This window comes from Struthio camelus, chromosome 4 (assembly GCF_040807025.1).
Source record: "Struthio camelus isolate bStrCam1 chromosome 4, bStrCam1.hap1, whole genome shotgun sequence".
NCBI classification, from domain to species: Eukaryota; Metazoa; Chordata; class Aves; order Struthioniformes; family Struthionidae; genus Struthio; species Struthio camelus.
This window is the reverse complement of record NC_090945.1, coordinates 16,650,309-16,668,935: the sequence shown is the minus strand read 5'-3', so window position 1 is coordinate 16,668,935 and position 18,627 is coordinate 16,650,309. Positions and strand designations below refer to the sequence as shown.

Here is an 18,627-nt window from a genome sequence, read left to right as displayed (position 1 = left end):
GTGCCCAGGTTCACCAAGGAAAGAAGGTGGCTGCATGCATCTCATCAGCTGGGACTTTACTGCGCCAGCCATTTGGATTCAGCTACTCGGAGAAGATTTGGGGTCCTGCAGTTTAGTCACAGCCAGTAAGGTAATTCCTGTATTCTCAGCTGTGTCTTTGGTACTAAACAGGCCTGGAGGCTGACCATGGCCCTAGACAACCTTAGCACTTGAATCCATGAATCTAGACTTCTTAAGCAAGGAGGATCTAAAAAACAAAACAAAACAAAACAAAAACCCACATGCTTGTTTGTCTCTTGTCCTACCGTGTTCATGAAGGTGGGTTAAAATATTTTTCAATTAATTTTACTAGTTCTAAGAAAATGCTGACAGATCATTAACTGCAAGGTCCCTGCTGCAACCTGTTTTTAACATAGGTACATTTGCTCTACTTTTCTAGCATAGCTTTTCTAATTTTAATGGGATTGCCTATTTTTGTTAACGGTTCAGCCACTTCATTCTTAAACACTTTTTGAATCTTAAGATATACACCATCTGGTCCTAGAAACTTGTTACTCTTTCATTTAACCATTTGCTTCAGCATCTGTTCTTCCGACACCTCAATCTCTCATAAAGCTTCATTTTTATTACCTGAAAATACTGATGTTCTGTGGCTTCCTGCCACCTGAGCAGTAAGCTACTCAATTATTTTTGGTAGCTAACAGTTCAACCTATACACGTTCAACCTAACATATATATATATGTGTGTGTGTGTGTGTATAAGTGTGTATATATATATACACACACACACATACACACACACACCAGTTCAACCTAACAAGTACCTAGTCGGTTTGTGTTCAAAATCAGGATAGAAACCTAAACTAAACACCACCAGGCAGCATTCAGTTCACCTGGAATCTATTGCCAGTGCAGAATTTTCATTTTGCTGCAGTTCGGTTTTGGTTAATTCTAAGCAAAAAGGATTATTTTTCTACTTCTGAACTCCCTCAAGAACAAACCCAAAAAGATGCAAGAAACACACACCTTTGCAAGTGTATTTAAAAGGGTTAACCTTAAAGAAAACCAGAGGCAGAGATTAGTTGTCTTTTTTCTTCTTTTGCCCTTGAGAGTAACTGGAGATCTTTGAAAATAATTTTGTGTATTATTTTTATTGTAGTCACAGATAAACAACAGATATAAATACAAATGTATTTATACTATTGCAAGCCATATTAATCTGTAGCTCCTGTAATTATGTTTACATGCTAACAAACTTTGGCTGATTACTTAAGTCCTGAGTGGCAAAAGCTAGATTACAAGAATGATGTTTCAGAACATTTTCTTGGAAAATTTTTTCCTTCCCTAGGAAAATGTGATACAGATTTAGAGATCCTAGTATTTTATGATGAAACACTGAACATCTGGGATTATCTTAAGTCCTAAGGAAATTCATCAAAATTCAATGAAATCAGTAGAAGAGCTTTTATTGATTTTCAAGGTGTTTGAAAGCATGTTCTAAATGGTCCTGTTTGAAACAGGTTCCAAAAGAACAACAAAGTAAGAATTTTTCATTAATGAAAAAGAAATACATTGTGTTTGATCATGACAATCTGTACTGAATGAATTTTGTTTAAAAAACAGCTAATAATAGAAAAAAATAATTATTTCAACTAACAAGGACATATGACTCAATTTATGGAAATACATCTTTGGCTACTCTATTACTATGAATAGTACATAAAATCACATACGAGTACTGATGTTTACAAAAATTACATTTAATTGACAGATAACTACAAATTTTATTTTATTTTCCTATATTTAACTTTTCCCAGGTGTCCGATCTTCACTAATCTACACTAACAAAACCCTGGAGACCTGGAGGGCATAAACAGACAATACTAATTAGTACTTCAAATAGACAAAAGGTCCTTTAAATTGCTCATTGGGTCCTTAGTGAGCAAGAAGCATAACATCCTCTACAATCAAAACTCAATCTGCTGTGGTGAAGAAATGCTCCGTGGTCGTCAAACAGTAATGAAGCAGGTAAGATACATGTTTTATCCCAAGTGATGTGCTGTATCAAGGTTAGTCAAAATTTCAGAGAAAAAAGCTTTGGGAGCTGAATAGAAGGAAAAATACCTTATTGGCTCTATCTTAAGTAATACATATTTTTCCTCTGTGTCCTCTCAGCGTTTTATTACAGCTCTTTTAATAATTATATTAATTTCCATAAACTCATGCATATCACAGTTCTGAGTTCATCATTTCTTCAGGGTCACCCTACTGAATAGGAGATATTCCTCCTCCCTTTTTTTTTAAGACAATCTTTAAGTGATTTCTCTCCCCAGAGGACTACTCAGTGTCCTTGCATTTCTAGAAAGCAGCACCACAATTCTGAATGTAGAGGAAAACAGAAGTTCAGTGCAGCAATTTTTCCATCTGTGGAAACAGGCAAAGGCAGGGTAGGGAACCTGCACTGTATCTTTACATAATAGAAATGTCCTTTGACACTTCAGCTACTGCTAGCAATGGCATAGAAAGAGGAGCTGCTAAGCAGTCAAAAGACTAGCTTTTAGCATCTCTAGAGTGTATTTCTCATCTGCCCACTTAGATTACCCAGGGTCGCTAAACCTCTTCCAAGGAAATCTGCAGAGGTAATGTAGCAGGGAGGTAGCAATCTTCCTACTCTATTTACATGAAAAAATACCATCTCATCACCCAGGTGAAGAGATTGCACCATCATCAGAAATAACAACTCAGGCACAGATGTAATATGTTGAAAAACAAAACTATAAAGTGGATATAAAAACCTAAGCCTTGGAACAGTGAGTCCTGTTAAGGTTCTACGTTTTTATATCTTGAGCATATAGGTGATGCCGGAGACAAATACCTGTGCATCAAGCTGTACAAGGATTTTCTTATTCTGTGTAAGCGCTACCAAAACCCCCAATATTTTTTAATGGATGAAAAGTTCTCACATAGACAGATTCTGTCAAAACTTATGCTATAATCTATGCCACGTAGAAGCACCAAAGCCAGGGGGCACTGCCATCTCTGAACAACTGCGCTGAACAGATTGTTTAGAATAAAAAAGAGAAAAACACAGTTCAAGATTTGGAAACATCCTGAGAAGTGCACTGGTGCGCGCCACTGCTTGGTGAGTGCGACGGGTGTTACGCTTCTTCCTCCTGCTGCCTCCCACAGGTCAGACCTGCGACAAGATAACATGTGACGGCTCACGCAAACACCGCTTGGGAGCCAAAGCTCAGACTGGAGGTACTCTTCCTTCCAGCCCTGCTGGTCTCCGTATCCATCCCTGTTGAAGGACAAGACAGTGGCCACCTTGCAGTAAGTATGGCTTTCGAAGGATTTAAGCTACTACAGGCTGCAGATGAACTGGCTTTATGTAAGTAACCAAGCAATTGATCACTGTATATAGCCACAACACTCGGTTTGTGCAAGACAACAGCCTCTTTCTGCCGTCACCTAGGTTCTGGCTTTTTAGCTCAAGTTAGGGAAATTAATCTTTTCCACACCAGCTCCCAGAATAGTTAAAATGATGCAATTCCCATGCTGTCAATTATCACAATTTTATCATGTATTAGCTGGTATTTCTCCAATGGCATTACTCCCAAGGACTCCCATAAATATCTGAGAATATCAGGTTTCATTTCTCAAGAAATGAATTTCTCATTTTTTAGCTCTTAGGTTGGAAGAAAAAAGCTTGAAAACATAAACTAGATGCAAAAACATAACCAGAAAGAACCCAAAGGCTTTTCCTTTAAAAACAATGACTTTTTAGGCCAATCTCAGTGATTTTTCAGGTTTCACTCATAATTTGGTATTCTCAAGTTCACTTGGGGGCACAGTTATACAGGTACTTATCAAGGTTTACTTAAGCATTGGTCAGATTTGAACAAATATAACCATTACATATGTAATCCCCTAAATAACTAAAACCCCTATCTGTGCAAAAAATTACCATAGGCCAAGCTATAACATCGCCATAATTTCTTGCCCCTATAGACAGAAGTATACACACAGACGCATGTATTTACACACAGACATGATATTATATATACCCACGTTACTGCAAACAAAAAACTATCAAAAGAGTGATATTAAGATTGCAACATCAAGCAATAAAGCAATAGAAATTCCAGAATTAAATCAACCTTCATTACTTTAATTTGACCCTGTAAAATATTTGCCGTACAATACCGTGTTTAAATACATGACATACACCATTTTTTCCAAGGGACCCTTATCTCTTTCAGGATAAATGCTCAATCAAAGAACAGCTACTTAATGTTAGGATACTTAATCTTATCTTCCTTGTTCACATGTGGTTCTTGCCTTGTTTACTGTATACTACTCAAAAATGCTGCCCTGAAGGAAGAATTACTACTTTTCTCATTGGCTATTATGGCATTTGTATCACTACATTGTGTCTTAGTATTTCAAAAATTTGAATATGCTTATTTTTGCACCATGTTTATAAGGTAAGGCTGAATTTGAGAGATGGGGGAACACCATTTGAGAGATGGGGGAACTAAAGCATAGGAAAATTAAGGTCGAAAGTATTTATCTGATAATCTGGGGTTTCCAATTTGACATATCTCCTACTTTTTATGTTCCACAGTACTTCACATTCTAGATGCTTTTGTAGTCTTCAGATGCAGATATGAATTACGCTCAGCACTTCAATAAAACAGACCACAACACATCAAGGTAGGTGTCCAGAAAATAGGAGATGTGATGGGAGATTACCAGGGGTATATTTGGTTGGAAAAAGCTGCCTACCATATTTTCCTATAGTAATTGTGTGTCATGGGTGGTGGTGGTAGGGATTTTCCAATTCATTCTTGAAACTGTTTACTGTGAGACCAGTTCTTCTCTGTACATGGCTCCCCACCTTGTTTACAACACAGCTTACGAGTACTGCAACCTAGAAGGCAGGGGTCCCTGACGTAACAGGTCTCGTTCACCAGATCGCCCTGGATTTTACTGTCTATCCTACGCACAGAATGCGAAAAATTCTGTAGGGAAAAACAACAGGCCTGGAACGGCGTCTTAAATCATTACTGATACTTCAGACCATTATCCAAACCTGTTTCTTGCTAATGCTAAAACATAAAAGCACCAAGCTAATGAAAACAGACAGCCTAAGGCAGATGCTCGATGTAGGATATAGCTCATCTGGAAGAGTCAAGTTCAGCAATGAGTCAAATGACTGAAACACTATCTTGTAAATAAAGGGGCAGCCCTAATAACAGTCAGTGCTACCATTTCCTTTAAAGCCCACTGATACATTATAAATAGAGAACCATACAGAGCAGAGGTACAGAAAAGAAAAGCTTATATGTATATAAACACAACTAGCAGGGCTTGCTGCTCTTTACTGGCTTTTTTCTTCACTTGTGTTTACATGTTTGCTGTTTTATTTTGTTCCTTTCTCCTTTTTATTTCCCCGTCCTCATCTGATCCCCAAGACGCTTTCTGCCTGAAGCATTTTTAATCTAAGAAGCCAGATAGACTTCATCAAGTCAATAAAAAAAGCAAGAACAGAGAACAGGTGATAGAAGACAAATAATAGAAGAAAAATCATCTACAAAAATAGTACAGTCTAGAAACAAAACATTTAAACTGTGTTAGGTTCTCTCTCAGTTCAATCTTTTCTTTCAGATGTTCTTTACCTATGCTACTGCGTATAACCTTTTCTGACCTTCTCTACTCAGAAAGTTTGGATCCTAATGTGACTCAAGTTAAATTACACAGCTGGGAGATGCTAATCTAAGCATCACACAAATAAGAGGAAAACTTTTTTTAAAGAAAGTTTTAAAATTTTCCTTTAAATTGTTTGCCTTACCTATTAGGACAAACACTGATCGTTTTTCTTCCCAATGGGTTTAATTGGGCTCCCAATTCATATTTCAAAAATTTGAACGTGCTTATTTTCACGCCATATTTCTAAGGTAAGCCAGAATCAATACACCATTTGAGAGATGAGGGAACTAAAGGATATATTAGGACTATTAGGACAAACACTGATTATTTTTCCTTGTGTGACTTAATGTGGCTCCCAATTCCCTATACCTTTTCTAAGTTCTTCACAACCAAAGTGAAAATATGGCTTGTTAAACAACAAAATAACCCATATGTAATACCAGAAGTTGGGCTGAACGGACATTTATAGGATGCTACAAGGCATGACAATGATTTAGATTTCCAGTATACGTGCCAAATCTACATGACAAGGTTAATCTACTGTTACTTTTTTTTTTAAATGAACAAACATAATCTTTCCCCGCCTTGTAATGATACTGGGCCCATCATCTTCTCCTATGTGAAAGCTATGAATAGAGATTATTTCAGATACATCTTTGTGAAGTTTCTTCATACAGATTATCTCTGAAATCTATTTGAGACTAATGGGCTCAGATTTGCCCGTTACTGTCGACTTCAAGGCCCAGCCCAAAAGCTGCCTTTTACAAAAGAATCTCTGATATGCTCACACTAAAGCCTGCAAATTCTGCTACCTCCACTGCGTCAGCTGCTCACACTGGCTTCTTATTGTTCTCCAGTCTATCCAGAATCTTGCAGATTGCAAGACCTAAAGATAATACATTTGGGGTAACTATTTCCTTTCTGATTTCCTTCCTTTTAGTTGTTGTACTTTGACACCACAAAGGCAACAAAATTGATTATTTTTAAAATGAAAGCTCAGATTCTTACATTCAAAAGATTCCCAGGGTTTGTATACTATTTGTATACTATTATTAAAACTGTACTATTATTAAAAACTATTAAATTATTTGCTATTTGTAAAATTTATTCTACAAATAAAAAAAATCAGGCAATACACAGCTGAGAACAAAATGGTGAGGACTGGCATCAGTACTGAAGGCAGTATTGCTGAGAAAAACTCTCAATGACCTTAATGAGCTCTAGATCTGGTCTTTGGCCTACGCTATGCAAATAAGTACATACAAATTATATAAGTACATTATATAAGTACATACAAATTATACAATAAAAGTTCACACTACAATATCTGTCATAACTATATTTATGCTATCAGTTTGAGTCATTGAACAAACACGGGATCTGATTCTGTCCAAAACCCTTTGGCTCATATTTGACCAGCAACAGTGAGAATTTTGCCTGAAAAAGACACTCAGGCTCAAAATTAGTATTACTAACTCTCATCATTGTATGCCTTGTTGAGCGTTTTTCTTTAAACCCCAGATACTGTAATCGAGAAGACATGTTATGAAACCGTAATTCGTAACACAGCAAGTTTCTACCTATCATAGGTTCCCTCAAAACCCTGAATGTGGAAAGGAAGCACTCAAAAGCCTGAGGGTAAACAAAGAACCCACAGCGTGCCAGGGATTTTGCTTTTTTGCTTCTTAAACTGTCTGGTTTGAAAATCATCCTGTGATTTACCAGAGGCAAGGGAGATTTTCAGTTTTCAAATATTTCTTACTGACAGTAGAACCATGATGATGTCAGAAAAGGAGGAATCGCATAAATTCACGTGATACACTGTACGTGCTTATCAGAACCTTTAAAATGCCACTCTGACGTTACTGCTGTCAGTGGTTATCGATGTCAGAAATCAAGGTCCTAGGTATTTTTTGAACATCTCTCATGAAAATATCGTATAAGTCTGTTTATTGAAAAATCTATTTCTAAATGCTGACGGTTACTTTCAACATGATCACTAATTGTGCATATAAAAACACTTTGAAAACATTCACTAACAAGTTGTGATATTTAAATTATCATAAACGGCCAAAATTATAACATGAAAATTTACCTATTTTTCTTTGCAAATTTGCTTTTAATTGCTATCAGTTTCAGAAATTACAAAAAAACTCTCATTTCTCTTTTCTTACCTACCATACAGAACTGACAACCTTCGAAGCACTCAACGTATTTGTATTACGGGAAGATAGAGGTATAATTTTGCTTACTAGGAAAAAAGTATTAGCTTTCTGACACATTTTATAAAAGCTTTTCAAATATAGCAAGTTAAGAAACAAAAACACAGCCCTTGTCCTGTTGAGTGTTAATAAAATTCCATCTGGTCACTTAGGAGCTGTGCCAACATTACCACACAAAGAGCCTCTGAACTGTTTTAATGTTCAAGAGTCATTTGACAGCTTTTTATTTTCCTTTTTTTGTCAAATACACACCTAATAATGTGCAGATGGCTGGGTTCTAACAGGTTTACACGCAAGTAAACTTGAAACTACCCTTGAAGGTAAACTGCTGAGTTTTTTCTTTGGGTTGATGTTTGGGTTTCATGTATTTTTTCTAACGCTTAGGACTGTTCAGTCTACTGCTGCTCCAATTTCCTTATTAGGCAAATAAAAAGCGTAAGTGAAAAATTGCTTTATAGCTGTTTTAAACATGCAAACACAGTAGAACCTATTCAGCCAGCTCTAGGCCAATGGAAATGGGAGCAGGTACAAAGAATTAAGGTCACGCTAGACAGCAAGTTAAAGAACTGTCAAGTGACAAAAATCTTCACTGGCGAAACAAATCTCAAGAAACATTCTGAATGGTGAGAGATGTTTCAGCGATAGATGGGTACTATACCCAGTGTGTAAGTATATATTAAGTATGTACCTTGTAGTGCCAAAATCAGTTACAGATTTATTCTTTCCTCATTGTGTTTAAATATGTGTATTTAATAGAGAAAAATAAATTCCACATTGTAATATATATTCAAATTTACTTTGGAAAGAAAATTTGGTTTGCCAAACATGCACATAAAAGGTTCTGATCAAACTTCAGAGTCAGCCCTGCTTTGAGCAAGAGACTGGATTAGGTGACCTCTGTGATCAGGTTGTATGTATCATAATTATGTACCACCGAACTGCTTGGCCTGCTCTATAGCTTTTAATGTTAAACAACTAGTAAAATGGTCAGAGCAATAGCTAAATGGTACAGGAGGATTCAACAAGTGTTGCAGGACTGGTAGAGGTAATCTATGCCATCTACTTCTGCATTATACAGAGTCAGAAGAGATAGGTTAAGCAATACTCAGTTGCTCTACTAGTCTTTCAGCGAGAAGATCAATTATCCGGGCTGTGAGAAATACACAGTGGGACAAAAATGCTATTTCACTTATAAGAAGAGGAAGTGTGATTTAGTAACACACTCTCCTTTATTCTTTTCCCCAACACCTTTTCACTGAATCAAGTATACATTCTATAAATCAATGGGATTAATGTATATCTTAAATCTCTTCAGGACTAGCACTGAGAAGACAGATAAGAGTCTGGTTCTGCCACTACTTATAGGTGAGTAACTTTTTCATTTTTACTGGACTATTTTTGCAAGTAATCTTTTGAGATGTGCATAAACACTTGGAGGTACTAACCTGTAATGAGATGCTAAAGGGAATAAATCTGTAAACATATAGACTATTTTTACTGTTGTTTCAAATTAATTTATGGGTAACAACGGAAAGGAGTACTGGAAAGGATCTGAATAGAAAGATCTTAGCTTTGACAGTCTTTTCAACTCTTGAACTGCGGACTGAATTAGAACTAGCTATTCTGATCTTATTCAAAGTCATAACATATATGATTGGACCCAAAGAGCAATTTACTAGAGAAAATAAAACAGGCCGAGCAATGGAAAAATAGTGACTAATCTAGGAAAAGCTTTGGAGCTTTAAGAAAAGGCTATAAAATACCTAATGACAGAGCATAATGATGTTTCTACACATGTTCTACATTCTAGTTCTTCTACATTCAGAATTCTAGTTCTTCGTACTACACTTTTAAAGATATCTAGGCACCTAAAGATGCAGATGTCATTGAATGTAACAATTTAAGTCATCTACTTTGGCACTCCTGATCTAGAATATTAATTTTTTTTTAATCAATTAATGTCATTTCTTTGGTTTGCTACTATCCTTTTGCATGTAATTATATACATTGTTGTACCTGCCTGCGACTGCGTACCATTCTATAAAGAAGTCTGAACCTTGAGCATCTTTCTGAATAGTGAACTCTTTAAAAACTCTTAAAACATGAACATTTATATTTCCCATTCCTCTTCCAGGCTAAAAAAAACTGTTTTGTTTGCAGGATTTTCAAGCAGCTGCTGTTCTCTGAAATTCAAAGTTGGTTAGCTCACTCTAGCAAACCATTTTTTTTATTATTTCTCCGCTGCAGCTGCTATCATGGTGACCTGTGCGACAAAGTTCCCTTAACATGTTAGCTCTGTGAGAAACATCTCCCATGCCTCATACAGAGCATAAGACTATGGACATTTAGAGACTGAGGGCTCACACAAAGCACTTTGTGGAAATCTCAGCAGGGAGAGTAAAAAAATATATATACATATATATAAAATATATATATGTTTATATATAAAAATACAAAACCAAATATCTATCACTGGAAGAATACAGCTTAAAAATAGATTAAAAGTAAGTCATAAGTGAATTAATCTACCTGTTCCTAATTTAAGACTTGAGATGTTTTATTGTGCAGCAACACTCATGCAAACTCCATTTCTCATTTTGTTGTTTCTTAACAACAAAACACATATCCTATAATCAACAAATCTACTATACTTGACCCAGCAGCCTTCTTTTCAACTTTTTACTGAAACACGCAGTTTTACCCCAAATTTTCTAACCGAGCAGAAGGTTTAGAGCTGCAGCCTCTGAGCCTCTCAGACTGGTGGACTTTACAATGATGTCCCCAAATGGCCCACCTTGCTTGGATTTTAAATCTTACTGGTGGTTTATGCTGTTCCCCAAAGGACCCTCATTGTCTGCTTTTTGTTTCTGTTTTTATTTAATTTTCCCCAAATTTACCAAAAACAACTACTTTTAATTACAAGCTATGTGCTCATTACAAACTACGTATGGAAACATTCAGCTCTGAAAAAACCTGCTTGAATTCAAGCCTGCTTGAACAAGATTCTATCACCTATATCAGGTGATGGAAATCACCTGAAATTTGTATTATTGTTTTGCTTTCAGTGAGAGTTTGTTATAACAAGATATGTTGCAAATCTAGTATGTGATTCTAAACACTTTTATTTACAAAATCCTTATGAATCAAAACTCATATGGTAAACAGTACTTATTTTCCTGCATTTTCCTACTAAGTTACTATGAGTAAAACATTTTTGTCCCACGAAAGGAAGGGAGGTGAAGACTAGTTTACAAGAATTGCCTTTTCTCCTGAAAACACAATTGTTAAAAACTGTAATTCAGAAATGTCCTCTAATAACGGAAGGGCTGACAGCAGTGTGATGGTCTCCTCATGCCTTGGAGAAAAGACTTATAATATTCTCTAGTGTCAATGAAGGAAAATAAAACAGTCCTATTCATGGCTGGTGAGATTATAACTGATGCCACCAGTCCTTCAATTTAGCAGTTTAGCATAAATTACTGACTAGGATGGCCCCAAATCAACAACATGCACTTTGTAGGTAGACTGTGGTGCCCATGTACTGTAGATTGAAGACTGGGACTTCGTTCATCTACAGCTAGCTTTTTAAAGTTCAGAATTCATCTTGGTGTTGGTATCAGTGGTCTAGAAGCTTTTAGGGCCAAAATGTACTCTAGAGTTTGTTTTTAAAGGTATCTTGTATTGCCTTAAAGTTGGTATTACTAAGATTAGTAGATACCTGTGGTTAATCCTTCCAGTGATAAATATTTATCTATTAATGCAGTTACTTGTTCTCACTTAGGGATGCATAGGATGCCTAGCATCAATAGAAACACTGAACTGATAGGATCAGCTCAGATGCTCTCTAGGCGATAAGGATTCAGCCGAGTTTTCACATAAGACTGACACAAAGCTGCACTCTAATCAGATGGCAAAATTAAAATGGTGCACAAAATGCTTAGTAAAATCCTATTTTAAAAAAACATTCCCACAAAACCCACTAATATTCTGTATGACTGCTGTAGTTATAAGTGATCATTAACCTTTGCACATCATTTATGAGCTTTATTTAGTAAAAATTATACAACAGTGACAGTGCAGTAAACGCGATACTGATGTTCTGAGGCAGCACATTACAGCACAGTATGTGTGCCCAGCTGGGTAAATCATAATTCAAATGCTATAGGACCACAAGTATTAGAACTGCTTTGATGAACATTTGCATGAGTGAAAAGATCAAATATGTATCCACTGAAAATATATTCTTGGAGAGAGAAAATTTGGCAGTGTAAATCAGGGAGAAAAAATCTCTCTACCTTGCACATCTTAAAACTTGTGAGTCACAGCTAAACCATCAATCTGCCATTCTGCAGCCACACCCTAAAACCAGGTGAAATGCTTCCCAGACACATGTATCTATAGGAAGCTCATGGAAAAAAGGAACTTAAAAAAAAAAAAAGGATATTTTTATAAGACAAAGCAAAGATTTCTGCAAAAGGCCACTTGTTATGTTAAATTGCTAGTCATTTCTTTCTCCCACAAGCAGGATCTGTGTGTATTGCAGAGAAGTGGAGGAGTGCCTTACTTTCACTGCTTAACTATCCCTCAGACTAAGTAAAGAGTCATACTGACAGAATCTGAAAGGAGTAAGGCTCCATGTCCAATCTGCAGGCCTCAAGAATGAAGGGCAGAGATAAAAGGAGATGGGGAGGAAAGCAAGTCTTTGGGATGTGTTTCACAAGGGATGCAAAGTTCTGTCACAACCAGCTACAGCTGCAGGTGTTATGACCCCAAATTAAGAATGTCCGTTATATAACCTCAAAAACATTTATTTCTCTGATAACCAGTAGATCTTAACTGATCCTTAAGTCACAGGCCCTATAGAAAAAAAAAAAACAGATTTACACCCACAGATGACTCTAGGAAGCCTACCTCCCCCAGTCCCATTCACCTACCACTGAATGCTGGATACATTTAACCTTTCTTCCTTTAAAGTTCCATAGGTGTCCAGCTTCCAGCCCATATCCAGAACTATCCCAGTCCTTTCAGGCAATTCAATAACCAAATTCACATATTAGCCTGATCAGGATCTCTGAGGGTCTGACTCTTCTCAGGACTTCTTAGAACATGCCCCATACATACAGACAGCACAGGAATCCTTGGAGAAAAGCACCAATGTCCCAAAGAAAATAGACAGTAAAAAAGTAAATATGTTTTATACACATTAGCCTAAACATTAAAATACTTGCACTAAATTCAAACCTGTTCTCTGCCTGAAATGGTTTAAACACAGTTTCTCAGAAATATACTCAAATCACATTTTGATATTGTTCATGTGAAGACTGAAACACCCTCCACCTCCCCTGTTGAGTTATGTTTTATTTTAAGCAGTCATTGGATAAAACAAATGAGCAGTCACAGGAATAAGAGCTGGAACTAAACACCTCCAGATTTTTAAAGAAGTGCCTTAACTAATAGGCTAGAAACACATATTTGCCATCTTTTTCTGGCCCTATTAATACAAGGCTCTTGTCTGTCTGATGACACAGCTTCAAGTTCAGGCAGGGAAAAGGACTGAACTGTTCTTCTGTTTTCTGGGTAAATCTGTGAACCGTTAAGACTACTGAGGCAGGCGGCCTATCCCAAAGAACATGAAAGTGATAACCCAATTACACCTCCTCCTCCATTCACATTTGAAAAGGAGGTGTAATACAGGTTCTGGCTTTGATAGAAAAGGTGTAGGCACCCACCTTTATGAAACAATTCCAGGCCCTAGGTTTCAAGCAGAAATGGAGCTGAATAGAAAATGGCATGCGTATTCATTATGGGGGGCTTCCTGCTGATCTTGGTAGTTGTTTTTAATCCTCTTCTGCACTGTCCAGGCACTATATAGAGAGCCAAAGCCCCTGGCTCAGGTTTCTGAATTGCACGCTGAGAGTCAGCACCCAACACGTAGAACATCATATGTCTAATGCAGTCCACCTCTAACTGCTTGTCTGCAGAGAAACGTCAACTGTAGTAAGCATTTCAGGATATCCACGTTATTTATTTTATGCCAATTCCAAAGACTTTCTCAGAGAATTGCATTGCTGCAACTGCAGTTGTGCAGTGATGTTGGTCTACAATGCCAGTAAACTACCCAATATAGACAGACCCTTAGGAGGACTTAGCTACTGATCTACTGCCAGCCCTTCTGCCGTTAGGGCCAAGAGATGCTGTGCTATTTCAAAAGGCAGAGTAGCAGAGAACAGAAGTCAGAGCCCAGCAAGACTGGGAGGTAGAGGTGATTTTGTGACCAACTCCTGCCTATCACAAGGATTGCCGCTGCCTTTAACGTAAGTCAATGCACTGAGGAGCTATTTATGTACTACTTGAGCCAAGCACAGCTAAGAATCTTTGCAACAGTCAATAAGTCTGTCTGAAACACTCCAACAATGTGCCCTAGCCCATCCTCTGGTGGGCATCTAGCACCAGCATTAGGAAGGAGCAGCACAGGGCTCGCTACATCAGATGTTTACAGTGCTTGTGCCACGGAAATTCCTCCTGGTCAGCATATACAACTCCCACAGAGGCCAGCCACTGCTAGAACAGTGACAAAGGGACCACAGCTGAGGAAAGAAGCTCTCCTAGTAACTTGAGTTTGTCAGTTGTGTTTTTCTAAAACTTCTTCTCAATTATAACTGGTCCCTTGAAAGTGGAAGGAAGGGAAAGCGGAGAAAAGAACACTTCAGAAGTTGTCTCACCTTATCAGGGGAAAGCTTAGAGATACATTTCACAGAGTGAATGTGTGGACCTTGCACATGTCAGAAGCTGCTGTCAATTTTAACTACTGCTGACATGCTAAGGTTTTAATGAAGTTAGAGGAAAAGACCAGGATGCTTCTGCATCAGAAGGCATATATCAGTGCAGCTTTGTTGCTGGCCATGTTCCATTTACTCCTAGAAGCAGCATATAAGAATAAAAAATCATGCATTACCAGGCTTAATATCCCTCTTCTCCAATTGATTAACTCACAAAAGCCTCCTGCTGAAAGTTATTGAGGTAATATTAATTAATACAGTCAGCAATTGATCCTTAAAGCAATATTTGTCAGGAAAATTGCTAATCTTTAAGCTATAAATACAAGATTAAGAGAATCATCTTTCCCCTTCCTCCTGACCCATTTAGGTAGGCAGTTAGGCAGAAGGAGTATTAGTTTGGTAACTGCTGGTAATGTGAAATTCCATGCAACTTCAGCAGACAACAGAACATGCATAGCTCCTTCTATGTCTCATTTAGATGTCAGGCCTTCTCTTTCCTTGACTAAGCACTCCCCTAACCTTTGTCAGGGCTTTCCATCTATAGTCAGAGTTGGACTGCTTAAGGAAAAAATAAGTGAAGACCCAGAAACAGAGAAACTAACTGAAACTACTAGCACTGAAGAATCTAAAAATCTCCTAGGAAATGCACTGTTGTGCATTGCCACCCTTTTATACTGAGGTTCCTCTCCTCTGTGAGCAGGGTCCACTGTGATAATGCCTTGGAATAGTGCACTTATCTCTCACTAGAGGTTTAAAATGCTGTGTTGAAAAGGGATTATTCTCTGATCTAGCTGAGCAGAAGTTTTAGTTGTTCTATGGTCAGGTCTACACTAGAAGCGCTGTAGGGGCATGACAATAATGGTAGACTACCAGATAATGCTGCTAAGGCAGATTCATCTATCTTGGTAAAGCTTCCTTTTGCTCCAGGATAATAAAAAATTAATTACTTAAGTTAACAAAAAAAAAAAAGAGTAAAACCACAGTTTTGTTGGGATAAATGCCCCTAAGCTAGATAGGGGCTTTTACCCTCACAGTTAAGTCAGGCAGGGGCCATGGCTGACAGATCGGTCAGTATGACTAAACTGGGGGACTCAGGAGAGCTTCTAAGCACATGTTCTGGCCTATCACCTTCCATGACAGGGAGAGATCAAGGTATGTACTGTCCACTGCTTAAGCAGCATGAAAATTGGGTGTGAAGGTGTTGTCCCAAAGAACGGTTCTTTCACCCGGTGTGCAATGAGCCGAGAAACACACAGAGTCGAGATAACTGTTTAATTCATTTCTGCGCAGAGGCATGACGGGAGCTGTGACGCACTCACTAAGGCTCTCACTAGGATGACTGGGAGATCTGGACCCAACCGTGTTCAATGAATTGCTCCTACAAGTCAGTCTCAGAGCATCCTTCACCAGCTAAGTGCATAATGTAGCACAGGAGAAGCTGAAATCCCATTCAGAGAACACCTGAGAATCCATATTTCATCATCAGCGTGATTCTGCAGAATTGTCTGTTGGGCGTGTACAAATTAAAGTTTGCTATCCTTTAATCACTTGAATTAATGATTGCCAGTAACTCATGTTTACCTGCAAATGCTAGTCTAAGAAATATTCTCAAACATATGTTCAAGTATACAGAAATTTTTGAGTTATTCTAGAGTTTCCACAGTCACATATAGGAAGGACTTATCATTGCTTTACTTAGTATGAAGTAACCTGTTACACACTCTAGTCTACATAGCCCTATACAAGTTGGTCAAACTGCAGATTTTAAGTATGCAATTTGCATTTGAAACCAGTATAGCCTGAAGGTATAAATGTGTTTGAAAAGGTATGACCTTGGGCAGGCGATAATTAATTTGGGGCAATGGCTGACACACCTAAGAGCAGAGCTTCGATCCAGAGGTACTTTTGGAAACTTGGGGACTGGATCAACAGAACTCTCATGAAGTTCAACAAGGAGAAGTGCCAAGCTCTGCAGCTAGGGCAGAATAACCCCGAGCATCAGTACAGGCTGGGAACAGACTGGCTGAGTAGCAGCCCTGCTGAAAAGACCCAGGGGGGTTACAGTGGATGCCAAGTTAAACACAAGCCAGCAGCGTGCTCTCATCACAAATAAAGCAAACTGTGTACTGGCTATATCAGAGGAGTGCGGCCAGCAGATCAAGCCTCTGCTTGATGCTCGGCGAGGATTTCTGTGTCCCAAAAGTTCTGTATCTTGTTTTGGGTGCCCCAGGTCAAGGGTCTAGGAGAAGGCTACCAAGATGAGCAGGGACCTACAGCACATGGCCTACAGGCAGTGGTTGTGGGAGTAGGGCTTATTTAGTCTGGCAAAGAGGAGGCTAAAGGGCCACCTAATAGTGCAGCTACCTGAAGGGAAGTTACAAAGACTATGGAGGGCTTCAAGATGTAGCTAGACAAAGTCATAGCTGACTTGATTCTGGTGTTAGCAACAGTCCTGCAAAATTCTTCCAATGACAATTTTGTGTTTGTTCCACGATTCCATGAATCTTCAAATTTCAGCTCAAAACACCTTTATTGATTCTGCTCAGGGGTTTATTACAGTGACTTCAAGTAGGACACCCCCATTACAGGTAAGCCTAAGACTTGCTGTGTGAGAGAAATGGTCTTACTTTTGGTCTTACTAAAAATTAGCAGAGTACAAATGGGAAAAGACTTGATCTCCTTAGTCTTGCTATCTAACTGTTAGGTAACAGATTTTTTTTTTTTCCTTTTCTTCCCAAGCAGGTAAGCATCCTTCTGTCCTGCAAGACCTGTAGCAGTTTTGGGCTCAAGAAGAAAAATCCTCAAACACTGATAAGAGAGGATGAGAGGACTTCCTTGTACGTATAAAATTATTCTTAGCTTGTGTTTACTCAACAATTTATGTATTTTTTTGGTACCGTTTGAATTCCTATATATGAGAAGAGAGGCAGTGGGATTGTAAAACATCATGAAAGCTAAGTCATTGGGAAACAGCATGTTGTTGAGCGTGATGGAAAATTATCTGGATGTGTTAAGTCTTTGACATTCCAGAAGGATCTGAGCACCACTCTGAAGACTAGAAAAGGTGGACTGCCTTTCATTGCAGTCTTCAGTTGTAAAAGCAAACAAGAAAGCTAGAATGAGGCTTGTTCTTTCTAACTTCAGCATGATACAACGTTTCCAGTGTATGAAACTGTATGAAAAGACATTTATTAACCAAAGGAAATTCTTCAGAGGTGAAGATAGGCAGAAGTGGTATGTCAGTTATCCCACTAGAAAAAAATCTCTAGCAAAATTTAAATACGCAGAAAGATTATAAATGATTTCTATACTGAAAAAGAAAAGGATTAAAATGAGGCTTCTGGATAAAAAACGACAAAAGTTGTGAGATGACAGTGCATGTGACACAAATGGAATATTATAAATGTACCGCACGGTGATTTTTGTGAACTGCTTACTGATAGAACTGCAAAAGTCTATTAACTCTAAATATTACTATTAAAAGAACTGGTTAGGAACTTCCCAGCCTATTAGCTGTAAGAAGGTGTTATACACATCATGAAATAAGGCTTCCGGGTGTTTCAGTAGTTATGTTTTGAGGCACTAAACAAGCTGTGGTCTGAACACAGAACTCCAAGCCTGAAAATGCTGTTTTTCATGCTAGCTGTCGCTGTGATACCTTTTGGAGCTTGACAAGTCACTTAATGATGCAATGCCGCAGTAGAAAACTGCATTTTAGGAGCAATTGTTTTTATGCATATCGAACCAATATCTCTTTAGCACAGTGTACTTTTCATTTGTTAGGCTACTTGTTTCTTTTCATGTTTCAGAGCTCAAGGAAGAAATTAGGCAAACACTTTTCACTTATTTCTAGTCTCTCTCTGTAGGTCAATAGCAGCCTTCTGTAATCCAGCCTCTTGTAAACCTCACATGAG

The 18,627-nt window shown here is 38.0% G+C and overlaps 1 protein-coding gene and 1 long non-coding RNA gene across 17 annotated transcripts in view; one reads left to right on the top strand and one right to left on the bottom strand.

The window, feature by feature from the left end:
* Positions 1–18,627, bottom strand: part of RAP1GDS1 (Rap1 GTPase-GDP dissociation stimulator 1) — a 105,584-nt gene that overhangs the window by 75,945 nt on the left and 11,012 nt on the right. The window lies entirely within an intron of this gene.
* Positions 1,783–9,304, top strand: LOC138067143 (uncharacterized). The gene is made up of 5 exons (XR_011140842.1): positions 1,783–2,028; positions 3,190–3,333; positions 4,628–4,716; positions 7,898–7,948; positions 9,250–9,304. It is a non-coding gene; the product is annotated as an uncharacterized lncRNA (long non-coding RNA).